The 23,465-nt window shown below is 45.1% G+C and overlaps 1 protein-coding gene across 2 annotated transcripts in view; it reads right to left on the bottom strand.

Annotated features, from left to right (window-relative positions):
• Window positions 1–16,351, bottom strand: part of FRMD4A (FERM domain containing 4A) — a 216,649-nt gene extending 200,298 nt beyond the window's left edge. Inside the window, exon 1 of one of the 2 annotated variants that reach the window (XM_058532438.1) lies at window positions 16,230–16,351. The gene's annotated coding sequence lies outside the window, so the exon portion shown is untranslated. Of the gene's footprint in view, window positions 1–15,459; window positions 15,628–16,229 lie in introns of those variants that run through there. The other variant, XM_058532437.1, reaches the window with a different exon arrangement.
• Between the last annotated feature and the right edge of the window lie 7,114 nt (window positions 16,352–23,465).

The following is a 23,465-nucleotide window of genomic DNA, read 5'->3' on the forward strand; positions in this document are numbered from 1 at the left end:
CAAAGGGAAAAATGTATAGATTTGACTACATTAAAAATAATGCTTAAAAAAAAAAAAGTAATTCTACTCCACAAAGCACCATAAGCAAAAAGAAAAAGCAAATGCAAATTTGGGGGGAAGATGATAACTGTAATGAAGGGTTAATATGTTAAAATGATTTTAATTAGTAGATAATTACAAATTAATTAGAAGACACTAATACCCTACGGGAAATAAACAAAACGAAAATGCAAATGGCTAAGAAGTTCATATCCTTTGTCTCTGTAATTTCTCTTCCAGAGAAGAGATCTATCTCTCTAGTAATCTAGAGAGTGATCCATAATCTATCCTAATGAAAGAAGAGGAATGGGGTTAAAGCATTATATGGAATAATGGCCACCATAGCGTGCGTTCATTCAGCCAGTGTTTATGGTGCATTTATCACGGGCCAGGCATCTTATTAGATGTATCCCAATGAACTTGATTTTGTTCCTATACTTAAGGAGCTTCTATGTCCAGCAGAAGAAATACCCACATTAACAGGCAATTACAGTGTAATCCATATAACAACAGGGTGTGTATAAGATGCTATGGGGTGGACACTGGGGAGGAACCTAACTCATACCAGGAGATTGGTCAATACTCAGGTGAGGAAGTGATATCTGAAGAACAGGACATCCGGCAGAGGCAACTTGATGTAAGAAGGCCTGGAAGGGGAGAGAACATGGCATGTTCAGGAAACATCAGCAGTGCAGCAGAGCTGGAGCACAGAGTGGCAGGTAGGTGAGGAGCATTGAGAAACACAGCTGGAGAACCCTACTTACAATAACAAGGAGGAACAACCATATATCCAATGGTCTGAGGATGGCTAAGTCACCGGTGAAACAGTAAGGAGCCATTGAACATTGTTTTCAAATCAATTAATCCTAACTGATGCAGACATGAGGGGAGACTGGAAAGAGGGTTCTAACTGCAGGTGTTGAGGCTCGGTGCCTAAGAAGATATGCAAACATTTGGAAAACAGTCAAGAGACACTAAATATAAGCTGTCTTTCTCCATATCTGTATTACCCCCAAATATTTGTAATCAGACACAGCAAGTGCTTATCAAATTTACGGATGATGAAGAGGTTTAAATGGTAGCTTCAAAATGTACAAGTTGGGATCATACCGTTTATAGTTTGAGGTCCTATTCTTAGGTTATATACTAGATAATGGAATAATGGAATTAAGAGGCCTCCTACATTCCACTATGGTTAAACCATTTCTGGAAATCTGTGTTCAATTCTGGGCACCATATTTTATGTACGAAATGAAAGAAACTGGACCAAGGCCAAAGAAGAGTAGTCAGACTGGGTAAAGATCTGGAAACCATGTCTTCTCAGGACTGATGGAAAAACTGCACGCTTAGCCTAAACAGCAAAGGCTCCAGTGCTAGGGTGACCTGTAATCTACTGTCCATGCCAAGACACTTGGGAGTGAAAAGGGAGGCTATTATTGATTGCACAGAGATAACGGGTCTAAACTGGACTGTCCTGGGCATGCCTGGATGTGGGGACATGCTAACCTGATGATTTAAATTTGTCGATTAAATTTGATAATTTAATGAGAAGGGAGAAGGACTTCGCTTTGATGGGCAGAAATACAATCAATCAGTGGAAGTTCCAGAAGACGCATCCGAATTTAACAGAAGGGAGAACTTTCAAGCAACAAGCATCATGTTCAAAGCCAAAGAGGTTCCCATCATCACTGCAAGTGATCAGGAAGAGGCCAGAAGAGCACCAGCCAGGGATGTTGTAGAAAGGATTACTGAACTCCAGGGAGGGGGGACAGATACACTCTAAGGTATAAGCCAGAGATATATGTGCACATCTATAGATGAGAATTCCAAGAAAACACACTCATTCTAACACTCATGTGTTTACTCATAACGCTTCCTGTTACAATATTAGATGTGTTTGATGAAACAAATTCACCACATCCACTTACTGCTTCAGCCGACTTTAAAAAATTGAAATACAAACCGGCAGGCACAAACACATTTTTCTAGTTTTTTTTTCCCTACCAATTTGCGCTGTATCAATGTGCAATCAAATGTCCTCTACTTGAAATGTGATGCTGCGTTACCATGTGTCTACTGCTGCTTTGGTATTCATATATTTGATAACCAAGAACCTCAATGACATTTTCTTGGTAACACGAATTTGCCTATTTTGCTCCAATATCTAATTCAATTTGTCATTTTAAATTTAAATTTTTAAATTTTTGCTTATGTTTTGACCAGTGGGACGAGACAGCACTATTTGCAACTCTGAGTCTTACATAGTAAGATATCACATTTTTATTGTAAATATTTTACTGACATTAAAATGATATATATGTGTAACTGAAATAGAATAAAGTGACTGTCATAATAGGCACTTGATCAATATTTTTACATGAATTAATAAATATATATTTAAATAACATATATCCTTATATATCATTTCAAGGGCAATTATGAAATATAGGTCCTATACAACTTAATTTGCATTCAGTGAGATATGTTTTAATTTGCCTATTCTGCAGAAACATACCCCCAAACCCAAGCTGAGGAACATATGCATTCTTTGTAGTTTGTATTATCCACATGAGAACACATCGAATGAGCAGAATTGACATCAATCTGCCATGTGCGGTAGCTGGAGAGTCTTGCCACATAGATAAGAAAGTTTAGGAATGACTTTGCCTTCCCATAAACAATCCTCTTGTGTATTACTATAGTCCTACTCTTCATTACCCCTGGAGATGTGTGGGCCAGAAAATAGTATTATATACCATCTGCAAGTTATTGGAATTCCATCCTTAGAGTATTATATACCATCTGCAAGCTATTGGAATTCCATCCTTAGGTCTTTGGTGGTTCTTGAAACACAGTGAGAGAACGGCCACCTAGGAAAGGGGTATATGGCTCACCAGGCCACCTGCTTTCACAGAACCTGCACGGGATACAACACAGCCACTCATGTCCTATGTGCCCGAGTCCAGGGGCCAAGGTACTCAGATGCCATATCCTCCAGGTTTGGAAGGAAGCACTCCAGCCCAACAGCCAACCCTCCTGAGACTCATGCTTAAATCAGATCCAATTTCCAGTGGCATCACAGCAGAGCAGATCGGAGGGACACAGATGCCCTCCATCTGGAAAGCCGCTCGTCCCGCAGGGTGGTCCCAGCTCCAGGAGGCAGCAGTAAGCCCTCACCCCTCCCCTTCCCAATGCCCCAACACAAAGCTGCAGGGAGAGCTTGGAAACCTGCAGAGCTTACAGTAAGGGAAGTTTTTACAGACACCTCCGACATCTGTATGGGGCAGTCAGTCTGGGCTGGATGTTTACATAACCGAGTTCTCTGGACAGGATTCCGCTGGAGCGTCGCTGGCAGGGACTTCTTGCACTTGCACGGGCTGCGCTGGCAGCTCCCTGCTTCCATTCATCTTGTCGGAGGTTTCAACACTGGCCTGGCCGGCTGCCCTGTGAACCACCCCCAATGCCTCCTGGAGACCTGCTCCTGGGGCTCCTGATTCTGCTGCCTCAGCGCCACGGACAGGGCAAGTTTCCAGAGCTGATCCACTTGTTCCCCAAAAACACTTAAAACGGGGGGTGGTGCATCAGGCTGGGAAAGAACGGGAAGTGGAGAGGGGTAGAAAGGTGGAGGGAGAGGATTCCAACCAAAGGGGCTTCCTCCTCCCTCCTTTTCACCCCACGTCCACAAGCCTCTCAGTGGAGATGCTGTCACAACAAATAACGCAGTGCCTTAAAACGCAATGGCCATGGGAAATGGGAGATCTAAAAATATCCAGGATGCATATTATTCGTGAGCAGTTACAGAAGTAAAGATGTTATGGTGTATCTGTTAGTCAAATCAAAAACTCTAATTGGACACAGCACAATTTCTCCAAGCTTTCGGCGGGAGGTAATTATTGTGTTGATTACACACAGAAAAATAGGGTGAAACTGGGCCTACTGTTTGGGCTGTTTCCATGAAAGAAGGAAGACGGATGTGTTTTTGCCTGTATCAGAACTGATTAAAGATGGCAGGGTTCCTGAGTCTCCTCTTTCCTTATTGAACCAGTATCACTGGTGTCGAACGGTTTACACGTGTCATTCCAAACCCTTGGGTAACCAAACTTGAGTGTATTTTCATCACATGTTTCAGAAAAGACTTGGAAATGAGTTTCTGATTAGAGAACTGTGTAGGGGAAGCAAAAATTTTAAATCAGAGCAAATATACAAGGCAGGGATAGTGACTACATTTTATATCTTTTTTTTTTTTTTTGGTGAGGAAGATTGGTCCTGAGCTAACATCCATGCCAACCTTCCTCTATTTTGTATGTGGGACACCGCCACAGCATGGCTTGATGAGCAGAGTGTAGGTCCACACCCAGGATCCGAACCCACGAACCCAGGGCAGCTGAAGCGGAACACGCGAACTTAACCGCTACACCACCAGGCTGGCCCCCCATTTTATATCTTCATAGCGTCTAGCATGGAGCTTTAAACACAAGAGTCTAAGTAAATATGATTGATGGAAAAGATGGAGTTACAAATTTTGATTGTGGGGATGGTTTCACAGGTGTAGACACAGGCTAAAACTTATCAAATGGTACACTTTAAATATGTGCAGTTTATTGTATGTCAGTGATATAGCAATAAATCCATTTAAAATAGGAGAGTTAGAGGTATTCAGAAAAGAGACAGACCATTAGGATGACATGGAAAGTTCAATCACACAGCAGCATATCTCAACAGAGTTCTTCCCACTTGGAAGAATTACTTCATTTTTTATATCTTCTATTCCTTTTATTTGAAGTTTGGTGCTTATGATTTTTCTCAGATGCTGTCATATTCAGAACCGAGCCAGGGAGTCTTTAAATATCATCTCTACATGGCTGAGTCCCACTTTGTAGATCCGCCCGGCCCTTTCCCAGGCTTGTATGTGACTATATATAAAACTGCCCACTCAACATCTCCATTTGGATATCCATCCAACATCTCAAATTCAGCACGTCCCAAACAGAATTCCTGACCTATCTTCTCCCCCAAACCCCCTCCACCCACAGCTTCCCCTTCTTGCGTAATGTCAACTCCAGCTTTCCATCACTGTGTTCTGTTCTTTAGGCCCCAAATTTTGGACTTTTCTCTCCATCTCACATCCAACTCAGCAGAAAATCTTGTTGGCTCTCTCTTCAAGTATCCAGACCCTGCACACTTTGTATCATCATCACTTCATCACTTGCCCGATTCTTGCAGTGGCCACCCAACCAATGACCCTGCTGTGACCTCTGGCCACCTTGCAGTCTGGTCCCCACACAGCACCCTAACCATCCCTGTGCAGCCCAAGTGGGAGCAGGGCGCTCCCAAGCTCCATGCTCTCCAAGGGCCTCATCCTCCCAGGGCAGAAGCCTTCAAGGTTCCCCATGACTCCCACCTCTGTGTCCGCCTCACTAGGTCTGCCCTTCCACACTCATCTCCTTGCTGTTCCCTACACATCACTCTTCTGCCTCAGGGCCTTTGATGAGCTCTTCCCTCTGCTTGGAATGTTCTCCCCTAGACACGCACAGGGCTCACCTCTTCACATCCTTCAAAGCTTTGCTCAGATATCACCTTCTCACAATGCCTCGTCCGACTCCTGTATTTAAAATAGCAACCTTGCCATACTTCCCACCCTCTGCTCTATTTTTCTTTATAGCAATTACCACCTTCTCGCATACCACAGTCTCGGATCACTTAACGATGAGGACACGTTCTGAGAAATGTGTCACTAAGTGATTTCGTCGTCGTGCGAACATCACAGTGTGTACTTACGCAACCCTAGATGGTACAGCCTACTACACACGTAGGCTAGATGGTACTAATTTTATGGGACCACCATCGTATATGCGGTCCATCCCTGACCGAAATGTCATTATGTGGTGCATGACTGTATATAATTTACTTATTTATTAAGTTTATTGTCTAGCTCTTCCTCTTAGAATGCAAGCTCCCTGAGGGCAAGATTTTTTTGTCAGTTTTGTTCACTGACACACTGCTGGGACATAAGAGGCATACCAATCAGTCTGTGTTGAATGACTGACTGACTGACTGAATGAATGAATGAATTGGGGTGCTCAGGTACTTTCTGCCATTCTGCCAGCTGGGGTTTGCAAGGCTAAGCCTCATATAAAGGACCATAGCTGTGCGGCACCATCCTTAAACTCTTACCTTTTGACACAGACACATGCAGAGAGGGAAGTGCAAGCTGAAAAGCAGAGAGAGGAGAACTGACAGCCAACCAAGGACACTAGACTTAAGCCGGAAAAAATAGTTCTAGCTATGTGCAAACAAGCAAAGAAACGAGAAACCATTATGTGACAAATAATTACGCATTTTTGAGCACCTACCAAATGCCAGGCATGATATTAAGTACTACAGAATCAAGGATAAACAAGACATGCCCTTTCTCTTAGAAAGCCAGGGTGAGAGACAAACGTAAACAGGTCCTTCCAATTCACAAGATCAAACTGGAACCACCATCTGGCGAGGGTGCTTTAGGAGAATAAAGGAGGAAGACTAGCTCTGCTCGGAGGAACAGGAGGGGGTAACACTGGAGGTTGGAATTAAAGAATGAGCAGGGGACTCCCAGCAGAGAAGGGGTGGAGGGGCCTCTCAGTCTGAAGGATGAGCATTTGCAAGAGGCTGATGTCCAGAAAAGGTCAAAGGTGCTTGGGGGAAGGCAAGGGAGTGTGTGTGTGTGTGTGTCTCTGTGTGTGTGTATAACAGACTGAATGTTTGTGTCCCCCCAAAATCCACATGCTAAATCCTAGCCCCCACTGTGATGGTGTCTGGAGGTGAGGCCTTCGGGAGGTGATTAGGTCACAGATTGGAGCTCTCATGAACAGGATTAGTATCCCTATAAAAGAGACCCCACGGAGCTCCCCTGGCCCTTCACCATGTGTGCACACAGTGAGAAGGCACCAGTTTACAAACCAGGAAGCAGGTCCTCACCAGACACTGAATCTGCCAGCACCTTGATCTTGGACTTCCAGCCTCCAGAACTGTGAGAAATAAATGTCTGTTGTTTATAAGCCACTCATTCTGTGGTGTTCGGTTACAGCAGCCCGAGTGGACCGGGACAGTGAGTGAAGCTTAACATAAGAGAAGAAGTTTAAGAAACAAGAAGCTGCCAGGTTGTGATGGGCCTTTTATCCCACGTTAAGGACTGTGGTCTACAGGGAATGAAGGTGGGAGAGGGGCAGAGAGGGGAGGAGAGGTGATGTGTGTGTGTGTGCGTGTCTGTGTCTGTGTGTGCGAGAGAGAGAGAGAGATAGGAAGGTGGAAAACGATAAGGTGTGATGATTTTATAATAACTCAGGAAAGAAAGAGGAAGCCCTGAACTATGAGTGGGCACCTCACCCCAAAAGAATTTGGGAAGGAAACATATGAATAAGGTGTTGGGGAAATTTACTGTAAAACGCTAGGAGAGCTTAAAACTAGCAATGTAGCAGAGAAGAGCAAGGCGGACGTGGTGAGTCATTAATCATAGGACGATGACCTTTAAGCTGTAGGAGTAAGAGGAACAGGAGTAATCAAAAAACCACAGTGGAACTAGCAATAACAAAGGGAGACTCAGCCAAGCGTTTGCTGACTCGGGAACACCATCAGAGGGAGGTTCCTTTGGGGAATCGTATTTAGGGAAAATCGATAAGTAGCCAAACAAAGAATCAGCCATTTCAAAGCCAGTCTGACAGGCAAACCTCTTGCAGCAGGGGTCTGATGAGAAGGGGTGCAGCAATGCTTTATGCTATTTGCATCCTCACCTTTTAGTCCACAGGGACAGCTGCAGCGATGTGAGCCTCCTCACTCCCACCTTTCCTACATACAAACAAGGAGCAAGGATGCTCAAAAAGTCGCATAACGACTTTTTTATATTTCTAATATAAAACCAAAAGCCACAGTATAAAACTTACATTGATGGAATTTTTCAGTTGGGTTTTGCTATTTCCCTAGGAGTGTGATCTGTTTTATTGACAAGAAGAAAAGAAGAATCTAGCTATATAACAAACAGAGGACTGTGTTTTGGAATTTTATTCTCTGAGTATTTGGATATCTTTCCAAGTTGGAAGTTACAGCTCTCTGTATCTAAATAGCACAAAATCTCTACTGACTAAGCTACAACCTTAGGAACAGGATGGCAGACAAACTAAATTGTGGTGGGCTTACAGAAACCATATTTTCCACAATAAAGAAAGAAGGAACCACAAACAGATACCAGCTTCTAATTTCTCCATAAAATGACAGACCCTCCACCCTAAGGAGGCAAACGATGCCCATAAGCTGTCCCTGAGGGTTCACTTAAAATATATCCTTGTCCTAGATGTGGCTATAATGTTCTATAAATACTTTGCCTGTTTTACATTTAACGCTTTTATTTTGCTGCCTGTGTGTGCCTGTTTAATCTGCCTCCAGAAGACAGACCGTCTCTCATTCTGATTTATTTTATTTAACATCTAGAAGGTTATTAAGTGCTTAAATAATTTTTATGAATATTATGCAAATTGGTATGTTGATTTTTCATGCTACAAGGAAACTCTCCCAGTATTTTCAGAGTGGTCAGGGGGTGGGTACAATGGAAAAAAACTCCCCCAATATTCTAGGCTTCTTTCTGCCGTAAACTCACTGCATTAATTACCTGGGTGAAATATAAATAAGGAAATAGGAGTTGAAAATCTCCTTAATTAATGGCAATGAATGGGAAGTAACCAAAGAATTTTGTACAGTGATTGGATTTCTGCCTTTGTTGTTAAGAAAAAGATGGTTTTACCATTGATTGACACAACCTCGGTAATTCTTGTTTCTGTTCTAGAATTTTTTTCAAGATAAAAGCCCTAAAGGGCTTTCTGATCATTTTTGAAAACTGAAGAATTTTGGAAAGGTACGGTGATAGAATCCATTGGGCAAAGTCAAAATCAAATTTCTTCACCTTCTTCCCTCCCCCAAACAACCCTCATCACATCAATGTTCCAGGACTCACTGGAGACTCCCAGATACAGCAGGATGCCTACCATCCTTAGTAAGCCTTCTCTATTCCCAATAAGGTAAGGATGGCTAGGGTGATGCAGAACCCCTTCTGGAAGGCCAGGTGACGTTTATAAAACATCAGAGCTAACGGTCGTGCGCTTATGCTACTTTCTCTTTATGAAACATTTCAGGATTATAGGTGAGGAGGCACCATTTCTTCCAATCACATCTCCACTTGCACAGCCAGTGGCCTTCTTACACCCAATGTGTTCTAAACCCCTGACAGTTGGCATTGCTGGCCCTCCAGTGACAAAAGTAAGCCAAATGGGGACAAGAGATACAAAGACATGATTTCTAATTCTACAAGAGTCTTCCATATTTTTTGTGTGTTAGGGGTTTCACAGATATTATCTCATTTGCTCCACTGAATGTAACTTTTCTTATAAATAAGAAAACTGAGGCTCAGCGAGATTCAGTAATTCAGAACCCAAGGCCTCAAAGCTAGTAGGTAGCAGAGCCAGATGACACCACAGCCCCACTCTGCCTGCCATACCACGTCACATCATATAAATCCTTGTCAGGCGGTAGAGACTCTAGTCTTGGTGCTGCAAAGGAGACCCTGGAGAGGTCCCCGAACACCTGCAAGCATCTCCTCACTTGTGAAAATGATCTCTATACCCCTTTTCATTCCTAAAGCTCCATCCATCTGAAACGTTTGACTTGATTGATAGTCCCCAAGTCTCGTGTGTACCTGGTTCACAGACCGCACTGAACGTTCAGTGTGACCTCCGCTCTTGCCCCTTTGCTGTATTTGAGGTCTCTGCTCTCCTGCCAGGACCTGCAGGCCACATCTGTGCTCCCAGTCACTCTGTAGTTACTCTGTTACATAACACTCAGCCATCCCAATAAAAGAGGATTGAGAAGGCAGAACACTGCCCTCCATTGTGCTCAGCCTCAATCTGGTGGTTCTGGTCCTCGGCACCACCCTCCCTTCTTTTGTGCTCTCTCTCTAAGCAACAGAGAAACAAATATTGGATACTTATTGGGGGGAGCCGGTGGGAGCAGAGAAATGGGGAAGCCAGCACTGCACTCCTGGGCTCAGTTTGTAGGTGCATCGCCCAGTTCCAGATGGTTCCATGCTACCCAGTTTCCTAGTTTGGGTTTGTCGCATCTATACACTTCTTCCCAGGCGTGTGGTGAGAGCATAATTGTGCGCTTTATGGTTATGAATGGCACTGCCTGGCAACTCTCCGATGATTCTTTCCATTTGCTGTCATGCATTATCAATCTAATTCCCCATTACATGCCATTTTTTCATGCATTCCTCATGCAGCAAGGACAAAGAAAGGCAAAACCCTGCAAAGACGACTATCACCAGAAGAACAGACTAATTCTGATGGAAATTGTGAAGTTATAGTCTCAAGTTTGGGAGATGGCTTTTGGCTAATATGAAGTGAAAATTATTGTTAAAAGGTTTAGTATCTCGCATTACTTAGTACCAAGACTTTTGGCCTTAAGGTTGGCAAGATATTGCTCACTGCAGAAGAGGGGCCAGACCACTGTAGGGACTAAGAAAAGGCTGGACACAGGAGGAACTAGCAAGTTACATTTTACTTTAGACCACTGGTTTCTCAAGACACCTAAATATACCAATGCTGGAGTATGGTATGATAGATTCGCTCAGTGACTGACTTACTCAAATAGGATCTATCAGAGCTCCCCGTGAACAGAGTGTGAATACAGTGAGCATTAAGTGAACAGAAAGTATGCTGTAACCATGGACTGGCAACTAATCACTAATAAGAGAAGAGCAAGAAGGCGCGTGAATGTAGTCGGAGTTTGGGGAGGAGGGTGCGCATGTACTATGTTCTTGACTAGGGACGCTTAGTTTCTTCCTGTATTGCATCATGGAATGGCTAGAGCTCCAATTTTAAAAGGCAAAACAAAAAACCAGAAACCACCGCGATAGAGAGCTGGCTTCCTAATAAGCTAGACCCTACACGCTCCATCTCTGAATTAGAGTTGGCTATGCTCGAACATCTGCAGAGGGCTTACTCATTCCAGTTCCAATGGAGGCTACCAGCTCGTTTTTTCTTGATTATTTGGTGATAATAAGGCCACCGAACTGAACCAGATTCCCCATATTCCTTCCAACAATCACGGCCTTTATTCTTAGCAGTAGTTTCCATCTTCAAAGAGAAAACTATTTCTGTTTGAGTGGAAAACACCTAATTTCTACTAATAAAATTAAGAATTGAATACACAAACACACACACACTCATTAGCACCCAAAATAAGCATTCATGCAATTCACTTAACAGTAGCAACAGCTCTGATCATCTTTTGAGAAAGTAAAAGACACACAATGATAGATATTTTTAGGATAACGCTACTAGTGGTGGAAGTGGCTGCCTCCAATGCAAGCGTGTGTCTAAACTATTCCTCATAAGAGAAAGACATGCTGATCCCATGGGACAGAGGAAGGGGTGGCAGCTCATGGATTTCGGGAACTAAAAGGAAACTGCTGTGGAGAGAATTTTTGATACACTGGATTTATGCTGAGTTGGAAACCTTCTTGCAGAAGAAAGTAGTGAAACCAACAGGCCTTGGTGTGCAACGGTGGCTGTGAAGCTCAGAGTTCCAAGAGCTACTGTACCAGCTCTTGAGATTACATGTCCTGGGAACAACAAAAACAAAAATGGAAAATACTACCAAGGTACTTCAGTCTGATTACAGCTAGAATGAATACCGCAAGGTAAAATACTCATCCCCAAATAGACTCATCCCCAAAAGATTTGATTTTTGGGGGCCACTTTTCCCAGATTCTATAAGTCTTTGCTCTGCTTATTGTAGGAAAAGTTCAAGTATCTACGTGTCCTACACAACTGATGGACTGATCCACTGTCTTCTTTCTCTGACTTCAACTCTTACTGTTACGAGACATCCAATATCTTCTCATGTTCCTTTAATTTCATTTTCAGAGAGCAATAGACAGCAGAAATGGGCAAGGTGGAGTGAACAGAGAACCAGTGTCCTGAGACGATAGATCACGAGGGAATACAGGCCCAAGGCACCTGCTCATCCTGTTAAGCTAAGGGAGTTCCTCTTTTGCTCCTCCTTTAGCTCAAGAGGAATTTAGTTTTTAGAATTTAGATCGAATAATCACTGGAAGATCTTTATCCTGTGGCTTCAGAACCTTCCTGAGGTCTCAGAAATCATTTCTAATTGAGACGCTGGAATTTTTCACAATAAATAAACCTAAATAGAGAATTTCTGCCACAAACTTTATGGACACATCAGGTGATATCCCAAAAACAAAAGTTCTGTATTAAAGTCATTGGTGAATCCAGACTTATACATTCTGATACTGTGTAGAGAGTGGTTTAAAATAACTTCATAAGCTATTTAACCGTTATCATGTCTAATGCTCATTTGAACATACTTAACAGGAAATTCTCCAGAAGCTATACTGTTCCTTTTTTTTTCTTTCCTGAGGAAGATCTGCCCCAAGCTAACATCTGTTGCCAATCCTCCTCTTTCTTCTTGCTTGAGGCAGATTTGACCTGAGCTAACATCTGTGCCAGTCTTCCTCTATTTTGTAGGTGGGTCGCCACCACAGCACGGCTAACAAGTGATTCAGGTCCACACCCTGGATCCAAACCCACGAACCCGGGCCACCGAAGCAGAGTGTGTCCAGCTTAACCAGTCCGCCAGGGGGCTGGTCCCTGTTTCTTATTTTTTTGTAAAAGAAGTATTTACATATGCAAAAATATCTAAGAACAAAGCTTTAGATTTGAAAGTACCCCATCCTACTGTCAGTCCTTCAATGTATCAGGCTAAATGCAACTCTTATAACAGACAAGTATATAGCATGCGAGTAGAACTTTAAGTATTTTACTTACACACGCACAGACATCAGCATCAATAATGCGAGCACAAGTGGTATACTCATGTAGAAAAGTCAGTAATGAACTTTTTTGGAGGAAGTCTCACTCCGCTCCACACTTAACTAACAGACAAAGATAGCACGGACAGTCCCCTCAATAGGTTATTTCCTGAACTTTCATCTCATCACCGCCCTTCCCATCACAAACGGATCACACTTTTTTCATCAACTCATCACGGTTGACGCCAGAGCCCTTTCCCTTACAACTCTATCGTACCCAGTATTCTACAGAGCCTTTTTCCAAATTCTAGAACCCAAGCAAGAACTCACTCTTCACTTTTCCTTTGATCTCAGACTGTAACTTTGCTATTACGATAAAACTGAGCACGGTACACACCTGGGACACAGTTCTCACAGATTACAAAATCAGTGACTCACTGAACCTCAAGGGGTCTCAGTTTCCCCAACGACAAGATAATCGTAATGACACTAGCCACCTGCCAGGCTATCAGGGGACTTGGCAACAATGTTACAAATTACAAAGAGGCCCTATGCCACAAATAACAAGTCTGATTACTAAAATTAGTTCAAGATGAGTGCCAAAAAGAACACAGTAACAGCAGTGGCAGATCACCCTTGCTCAGAACAAAAGAGGGTGGAGGGATTTTCTGATCCTCACTTCTACCAACACTGTTCCCCTTTAATACAAGAAGAGTTTAATGTGGTTTTTTTTCTAAAAGGTTAGTTCTGCCCGCACAACTTTGCACATCAGGTTTTAGTTACTTCATTTCAAGTTATCTAGAGGAAACATTCTATTCACTGGCAGGACAATATAGTATTGACTGCAAAGCATGTCCAAATATTATTTCCAATTAAATTAACTGTAGCTATTTAACCTCTCAGGACCAAATGGATTCGAATCTATCTGTGGCAGGACCCCCATTCCTATAGTGCCTTAAATAAACCCAGATTTCACTGGCAGCAGAACAGATCCCTCAGCCAACAGAAGTGGCTCATCCTCTGACACTCTAGGTTGCAAGAGACAAGTGACACTTTTTTTTATCAAGATCAGATTTCTGCTGATCTGCAGGTTTGGTCTTCCCGCCTTGCCCAAGTCAGACTCCAAAGAAACGCGGCCAAATGTAATGAATGAACTTGAAGCAATTTAAAGACCAGAAACAAAACAAATGTGTCCTCCCACACCCCGCCCCACCAAAAGAGCCCCCACTTTGCTACACATTTTAAAGATGCATGCATAGCAAAGTCCTATTGTAGTATAAGCGATAGCTTTTGCCATCCAACTCCTGAGGTACTTTCCAGGGGGTCAGCGGTGGCTTCCCTGGATGAAGTCAGAAGTTTAACTCTGGTGCTCTCCCACATCTCGCAGTCACGCTTTTGGAAAAGGATGAGACTTATCTACAGATGCCAAGGTGGAAGGGGAGTATGAAAAGCTGTTCAAAACTCATTCAGGTAAATACAGATCAAGTCAACTTGTCTAAAAAGACACCTGAGGCTACTCCAAAATGGGCTGTCACCACTGCACAGCTCAGATTTAGAAAGGAGCCTGCCTTAGTATTTTGAGACTCTCTTTCATCAGAAGCTGTGAGGATTCAAACGGAAAGAAGCCAGAACAGCAAGAGCAGCCAATATTGGGATGTTCCATTCATAGGGGAGAAAGAGCATCATCCATTCATAGTGGGGTTAGGGAGTCCTTTAGCGGCAACGGATCGCCTTTCTCAGCCATCCATGCTTCCAGGAGACTGGGCATGGCTGCATCATTCGGAACGAGGGTGTCTATTAAGAAACCACCGCCAGCTATTATTAGAACAGCCATTCCTTCGAAATTTCGCAGAATTTGCTTGAAATCTACTGAGCAGTTACTCTGCTAACAAGGCACCGAGTTCCTCATTACACACGGGCAGACCACACAGCTTTCAAAGTATAGGACTGGTGAATCTTTTCTAAACGCAATATGGACCAACGCCGGGGCAGCTACCTGCAAGACAGCGGCACTGCGTTTGGTCCTTCTGAAATGACCACGTACTAACGGGGGTTTCCTCCTCTTCCTCTCCTCCCCCTTTCTCTCTGCATCAAACTTGCTGCAGCCATTTGGAATGGAACAGAGTAGTCCATTTCAGCAGTCCCGGGCAGCCGGCGATCAGCTGCCGGCCTCCTGCCACCCCTGTGGGAAACGTCCCCTCCTGCACCCAAAGGACAGGCCTCCCCTGCCACTTCCATAAAAATGGGTTGTAAAAAAGTCGCACCTAGGTCTCCCTACAGCAATGCCCTTCCCTTTCTCCCTGGGTAAATTCAGAGAGAGTGAGATTGAGGTTCCAAAGGAAAGTGTATGGGGGGGAAGGGGGTAGCAGAAGGGAGTACAGTGTGTGCCACACGTGGGGTGTGCATTGCAAAATGTCACATCGGCGACATGAAATACTCTACGCCCTCAGTAAAAAAGAAGTGTCACGTCCCTTTGACCAGCCCAGCATTTAAAAATGGACCCAGAAGTGCTGCAGAATCCATCGCCTCCCTGCAATCGCGGCTGGGAAACAAAGACACATTACCTTTTATTGGTGGCGCTGCCAGGGAGCCGAGGAACTTCAGCTTTGCAGCGGGCGGATCCACCGAAACCGGCGTCCCATGCGCCCCTGGTGCGCAGGCCCGTGGCCTACCAGGCGGCATCCGCGCCCGGCGCCTCCGCCTCCTCCGCGGCGCCCGCAGCCGCCCCGCCGGTCCCGGCGCGCCCCCGCCGCCGCCGCCGCCGCCGCCCCGCGGGTCCGCCGTCAGCCCATCGCCCGCTCGCGCCGAGCCTGGCCGCGCGCCAGGGCGCACAGCCGCCGGCCCGCCCCTCGCCCGCGCCCGGCCCGCCGCATGGTGCGGGGCCCCCGCCCGCCTCCCGGCCCTGCGCGGCGGCCCCGGCGCCCAGCGAGCGCGCTCGCCCCGGCGCGGCAGCCGAGGGGCAGGCGGGCCGCGGGACGCCGCGCGGCCGCGAGGTCCAGCGATCGGCAGGCTCCGGCGAGTCCCGCGCGGCCGAGCGCGCCGCCGCCCGCGCCCGCGCCCGCGCCCGCAGCCGGCCAACAATGAGCGCCCCCGCCCCGCGCGCTCGGCCCGGCGCGGCCCCTCCAAGGCCAGGGGGTGCCGGCTCGCCCCGAGCTGGCCTAGCCTCCAGGTCCCTCGCCGCTGCACCCGCCTCAGCACAAAGTTAGGTCCTGCCAAGCAGGAGAGGCTATGGGGAGTCAGAGGCGTGCGGGGGGAAGAGCAGGGATTCCGAAACGGAGGACCCCCCCCCACAAGCAAAACCCACCCGAATCCACCGTGGGAAGCACGCACCTACCCTGTGAGCTGGAGAAAGAGGCTACCTTGGCTGAACTTGGCTGAAGGTGCAGCTCGTATTTCTCAATCGAGTCCAATTTTCTTGAATTTTAATCTCCCCTCAACTCTTTGGAAATGGGAGTTCCTGCGAGATAACCTAGTCATGAGGCTATTGTCAAGGATTCGCAACAATTACTGGGGAAAGGAGACTTGCATTTCAAGAGACCTGGGGGAGGAAATGGGGCGGACGCATTCTCTTTCCAAAAAAGAGAAACAAACTCGGAGAATATCCCTAGCAAGAACAATAACTCAATTCACATTGTATGTCTAAATGTTTATTGCTTCAGGAGCTCAATTTGCCCCAGACACATTTTTTCATGAATTGTCAAAACACGGTGGATAAAATAAAGGGAGAAGCAGACAGTTGCACCCGTCTAGCGAGAGTGGAAAAGCTGACTGTCTCAGGAGTAAAATCTTTCTCTAGAATTCGCTCATCGCTGGAATTCCAACATCCATCCACCCAGCCAGCCAGCCAGTCATCCACCCACCCACCCAGCCAGCCAGCCAGCCAGCCACCCACTCATCCATCCATCCACCCACCCACCCATCCACCCACACATCCATCCACCCATCCACCCACTCATCCACCCACCCACCCATCTATCCACCCATCCATCTATCCATCCATCCATCCATCCGTCCACTCTTGAAGGGAGAGACCGGGACTCCTCTCACCGTAGTGGAAGGAGACCCTGAAAGATCTGGCACCATTATTTCCAGGGCACTGGTCAGAGTGAAAACTTACAAACGTGGTAATAAAAAGAAATCTCGCACATCCTGTCTTCCAACTGATCTTTCCAGACACAGGTCTTGTATTCTTTTCTAAAGGTCTAGGGAATATTTTTGACAGTTCAAGAAGTCTCCCAATCAGTGGAAGGAAAACTCCAGGTACAGTTAGTGTTGGAGAAAAAGGCAAACACCTTTGATAAAGGACTACCTATCTCATTTCCCCTTGTCTGTCGTGATCACATATGTGTGACTGGGGGACTTGACTTGATTATCTGAATCTGAGTAATGGGAAGTCATGTCTGAATGGTATGTTTCTATACTTTGAGAGTCCTTAAGGATCATTCTTAAGCTCAATTCTTTCGTAATGCAATTGAAGCCCATCTCCTTGTGTTCCAACGTCCTCAGAGGGAACATTATTTCTTTGGAAGCAGACTATTTCCAGTGCTGATTTGTTTTGACTGCAGCAGCTGGTAGGGGGTGACAGAGGAAAGGTTCAGACCTCCTCTCATTTCTCTTCCAATATTTAGTTCCCCTCCTTAGAAGAGTCGTTGGATTCCATCTACATCTACCTGCTGCTTTTCCACCATGACCACTGGAATTCTCAATATGTCCTAAACTGAACTTGTCCTACTGGCAAATCCTCCTCCAGGTTCCCCATCTTACTAAACAGCATCCTCCCCTCATAGGCTGGAAACAGGGATAGAGGGGTCTCTCAATCCCTTTCTTTCTTTCATTCCTCACATTCAAGTTATCACCAAGCCTGTCCTCATAAATAGTTCTGGACAGTTCCTTGAGGGCAGCCCATTGTGTGACTTGTTCCAACGGTGCCTGGTACGGGTTAACCTTTGTTGATGAGTAGCCCCTGCCCCCAGCCTCGTTCAGTCACATCACCTGTCTCCACTCCAGTAGCCTCCTGACAGGACACCAGTCTTGTGTCTCAAATGCATTTTCCACCCCAGCTGGAGTGATGCTCCTAAATCTCAGATCTGACCATAGGACTTCTTGTTTAAACCTGTTCAGGGATTCCCTGGCTCTTAGGAGTAAAGTCCACACTTCTTCAGCTGGCTAGAATGTCCTGAGCACCAGGCCTCCTTATCTATCCAGCCACCCAACCCCACCAGGGTCCCTCTCACTCTCTACTCTGCAGCTACATAACCCTCTTCCAGGTCCCGTATATTCCAGGGTCTCATCCGCTTGTCACCCAGCAGCCCGTGACTGTAGAAACCACTCAGATCATGTCACTGCATGGCTTAAAGACTGTTGGTGGCATCTCAGTGCTCCTGAAGCACCTCTCCACCTCCATCACTCTTTAGTCTCCCCGTCCCTCACTATGCTTTGCCACACAGGCCATCTTTGTGCCCTTGAAGGGCTCTTTCCGTCTCTTGGGTCTGGCATTTCTTGTTCCTCCTGCCTGGAATGCTCGGCCACCTTCCCAGCCCCACTCAGCATACCTGGCTCCTTGTCATCCTTCAGGTTTTAGCTCAAACACTGCCTCCCAGATAACATTCCCTGGTCAGCACAGAGGAAATGGCCTCCTCCCCCAGGGTTTCTTTGTATCGTTATCTTGTTTATTTCCTTCTTAACACCCACAATGGCTTTTCACAGCTGCCTGTGTGTTAAAGGCGTAGACTGATGTTACACTGCCGGGTTTGACTCTTGCCTCGGCCACCTGCTAGCTGTGCAACCTTGGGCAAGTTTCTTAACCTCTCTGTGCCTCAGTTTTCTCATCTATGAAATGGGAATAAAAATACCGCCTACCTCAGAGAGTTGTTATGAGGATTAGATGAATCAGCACATGTGTGTTTTATTGTTTTCCCATGACCTGGGCTAGTTCCTGACACAGGATCACTTTACCTCCTCAGCCTTTTGTGCTTGGGGCCTAGACTGAGAATGGATAACAATTTAGGGAAGAAATACTTTATTTGAAGAATTTCGATACGGAGAGAAATAGGCCGTGGCAAAACTTGATGAATGAGATAAAATTCAAACTTAAATTGTCTGGAAGTTAATGAAAATATGAAGGAAATGTATTCTCTGTTTCACCAGTGATGATCCTCGGAGTTGAGGGATGACAAGCTTTGCCAGTCAGAATTCCGTAATGGTCTGTTTCCGGAAGCGCAGCCAATTCCACCACCAAGAATTCAGGCGGTTATTTGCAAAGGGATAAAGAATCAAAGGATGTTTGCAAAGTGTTGGTCCATCGGCCAGCCCTAACACGCAGTTGTGATGAAAGATGATGGAGCGTTTCCATTTTCAGCGCCAGCTTAATACTTTTTGAAGCTCTGACTGAAAAAAGAAACACGGCAGGCTGGTTTCTGGACATTCGCCTCTGTGTTTTGCTAGAGGAGATTCAGAAAGAAGGAGAAAAGTTTTCCTTCTGCCCTTCCAGAGGGCAAGCAGGATTTTGAGACCTGGCTACCTGGGGTTCCCCTTGCCTCTCTCACAGAATTGGGGAGCTTTGTTTGAAAAGAGCTAAATTCACAGAGAGAGGGGCTCTGAGGCTTGGAAATGGGGGATGGAGAAAGGGGTAGAGAAGGCAGTAACACCCCGAGAAGAAGGAAGGAGGTGGAGAGACCCATATCTGTCCACGTAGTGTCTCCAGAGGGCACCGGTCATCTAATGAGGTACCACGTAGACACTGGAGTGTTAGGCGTGTCTTAGGCATAGCAAAGGATCTTGGGGTTTGGCCATGAGGGGTGGTGTCTTTGGCTTTAAAATGGACCTCAAGTTCTTGCACGCTGAGCATCTCAGTGGCAACTATGTTGCACTGATGACAAGAGACCCTTTTCCTGTCTTGAGGTACAATGTGAGCTGGGGCAGAGGAAAGAGAGAACGAATATCTGCCCCCTCGGCGATTGAGGACATAGTCAGATTTAATTGGGTTTAGAGAAGTAAATTAATGTGATTTTTTTTTTGTGCCCAAAGTTGCAGAGCAAAAATAATACCCACTGCACTAATAAAAAGTACCATGTTCTTAACCCTGGGATCTGAAGTCACAGCTTTCCTAACAAGCTCGAGGCAGTATGTGGGGCGCTTAAGAGAAGATTCCTCAGTGTGGATCTTAGCCAGAGTACCACTGTTGGTGGAGAAAGATGGCCCCCCTCAGGACTTTGTGATTCTGCCTAGCTGAGGACAGATGCCAGCGTGGGAGTGGAGCTGAGTCTGGGCTGCCTAGTCCCTTTCTAGGAGACACTAACATTGCACAGCCCTGGACTCCTGCTCTGAAGGCCCAGTGTGATCTTGAACAAATCTCTTAACTTTTTGGTGTCCATTTCTTCATCATTAAAATGGGCCTGAAAATAATATCTATCTCCAGCCTTATGAAGACTATGGATTCACTACATATTAAGTATTTCCAAAACCATACCACGGATACTAATTGATAGTTACCATTAGTATGAATACATACTCTGTACCAGGCACAGTGCTAAGAACTTTCTAAATATTCTCTAATTGGATCATCTCAAGATTCCTATGAGGTGGAAACTATGTTTATCCTTCTTCTACAGGTGAGGAACCTGGGGTTTAAAAAAGATTAAGAAACAGGCTGAGGCAACTCTGTTCATCAGATTCGAACAGAGACTCTGAGCTCTTATCTTCCATGCCTGACTGCCATGTACATACGAATGAAATAGATGGGCAGTCAAAGTAGCAGGGCTACAAACTCACGTTGTATACAACTATTAATTAAGGATTGAACCACAGTTGGAGTTGGATGGCACCTGGGAGCTGAGAGGAAGCGGTGTTGTTACATTAGTTCCTAACCTGCAACATATAGACATAGATTTACATTCCTGTCTTGCTAGAGAATAACAGTGGCATCTTTCCCTTCCATCCTCCAATCAGATTTCAAGGATAAAGAAAGACCCCTCTGGGGCAGGTTAAAGTGCTTGACTGGTTTTAAGTGAACCCCATTATATTTTTATACCCAATCCTTTTTTCTCCTTACTCCCAGGTCAAGTAAAGGCCAATGCTGAACCACTTCAATCAAAATGAAAGAATTCCATCTCCTCTCGCAGCCTGAGACTAAGTACTTAAAACCGTGGTCCCTGGGGTATATGAAGAAATCATCTAATAGCTGTGTTTTATTTTGTTATTTTTTTATATAGCAATGTCATTTTTTTAAAATAGCTGTAATGTATAATCTTGTTATGTTCTCATTATATCAGATTATTGCTTATTATTTTTTCCTGGTTGGGACTCATGGTTTAGACCACTTCAACTCATGGCAACAAAAACCCAGGACAAGTCTTTCTCAAACACAGACAAGAATCAATCAAAACATCACAAGCTAATTAATGTAATTTGGAGTCCCTGGGAGCAGCTGTATTACAGTGTGCACCATAGTGTAAAATTGGTGTACGTTACAAGTACACTCAAGTCCGTAGGTTAACTCTCTCACCAACCCCTTTCTGTTTATTTACTCAGAAATATACATTAATAACCATAGTTAACACTTAGCTGGCACTTACCAAGTGCCGGATACTGATTATGTGCTTTACATGCAATAACTCATTTAACCTTCTCAACAGCCCTGTGAGGTTGGTACTATTATTAACCCCATTTAGAGGGAGGGGAATTAAGGCACAGAGAGAGGTTTTATAACCCATCTCAGGTCCTACAGATAATAATTAGGCAACTGCCAATTATCAAACCCCGGGCAATCTGACTTCAGAGTTGGTATTATTAAGCCTCCTTCATCTTACCTTCCAATTGTCAAGTATTTGGTGGCATCGCATCCCTTATCAATAGAGCCCAGCACAGTGTCTATCCACTGGAACTCCATACTTGTTATTTATTTGTTGGTTCATTGCCTCATTACAAAAGGGAGTTAAGACAGAAACATTCGTGAAATTGAATGGAAAAAGTTTTCAGCAAGAATTCCTCTTTCGGTTGTAACTTCAAATAGTGTGAAGGCTTATGTGCAGCGACACCAATCAATCAATCTCTCAAGCAAGCAATATGATGCCTTGAAACGATGAGCCCGCGCAGGAGAAAGAGCCTCAGGATTTAAGCGAACACAGCCCCTTGTGCCCCAGGGAGAAAAGGCAAGTCCGTGTCTTGGAGTTGAGATGGGAATGGAAGCTGTCATCTAGTGATGGCTTGCCATGTGATGATTTCTCCTGCCACCAAATAAAAATCAGACCTACCCCAAATGATAACGGCAAAGAATTCATTGTAACTCTCATGAAAAATAAGGTGAGTTCAGTGTAGCAAATTTCTAGGATTCTGGCTCACCAAATAGGAAGCCGGTTGGCTATTTGTTGAGTTGGGAATTGGATACACAAGATGAGAACTCAAAAAGAGATAACTAAGTGGAAAATAAAAAATGTTGGCAATGCCTATACATAGAGGGCATTTAAACCTATGGAAATTGATGAGGTCGTCTAGGAAAGATACTGTAGGAAGAAAACAGGGCTCAGGACCTAGCTGTAAGGCAGTGGTTCTCAGACTTAAGCCAGCATCAGGATCACCTGAAAGTTTTGTCAAAACAGATCACTGGGTCTCTCTTCCCTCATGCCTCCCAGAGTTTCTGATTCCTAGGTCTGGGTTGGGGCATAAGAATTTGCATTTCTAACAAGTTCCCAGGATGTTGATGCTGCTGGTTGCTGAGCACCACTATTCTACCACTTTCTCTTCACTGGGCTCAGGCACCCTGGCCTCCCTGCTGCTGTCCCAACTCCTCAGGCTTGCCCTACCCCAGGGCCTCTGCACTTCCCTCTGCCTGGAATGCACTTCCTCAGATATCACCCACAGTCAAGCCCACACCTTTTTCAGATCCCTGCTCAAATGTCACCTTATTAGTGAGATCTTTTCTGACCGCCTTTTTTTTTCTTTTCAGTAGAGAGACATGGAAGGTTTTATTTCTTTTTCATAGCTGTCACTCAATTCTTTAAATGCCAAAAGTCACAGTGATCTATGACCATCTTTCTTAAAAATAGCAACTCCTCCCACACACCCTCCTCCTACGACCCCCCTCCCTAATCCCTTCCCTGTTTTATTTTCCTCTGCTCTCCTTATCACCTCCTAACACCCTATACACCTTATATACTTGTGTGTCTTGTTTATTATCTATCTCTCCCAGGAGAGCAGGGACTTATGTCTGGTTTGTTTATTGCAAAAAATTGCCTGAGCCTAGAATGGTCCCTGGCACATATTAAATGTTCAACAAATATTCGTTGAAAGATGAATAAAATGAATGAATGAACATTCTTGCATGTAGAATTGTGGTTTTAAGAATTTAGTTCTGATGGAAACCCTTCCTAACTGGTTGCTTCCACATCAAAAATGAAATATGACCATGTTGCTCCATTCTGAAAAGAATCTCCTCCTGCACCAGGGTAAAGCAAAAGGTCCTTGGCAGATACTCATCAGTAGGCACTGGTTGCCAGGCCTGGTGGTCTAGTGGTTAAGAGTCGGGGCTCTTACCACCGCAGCCCAGGTTCGTTTCCTGGTCTTGGAACCACAC

This window comes from Diceros bicornis, chromosome 36, assembly GCF_020826845.1.
Source record: "Diceros bicornis minor isolate mBicDic1 chromosome 36, mDicBic1.mat.cur, whole genome shotgun sequence".
In the NCBI taxonomy this organism is placed as follows: domain Eukaryota; kingdom Metazoa; phylum Chordata; class Mammalia; order Perissodactyla; family Rhinocerotidae; genus Diceros; species Diceros bicornis.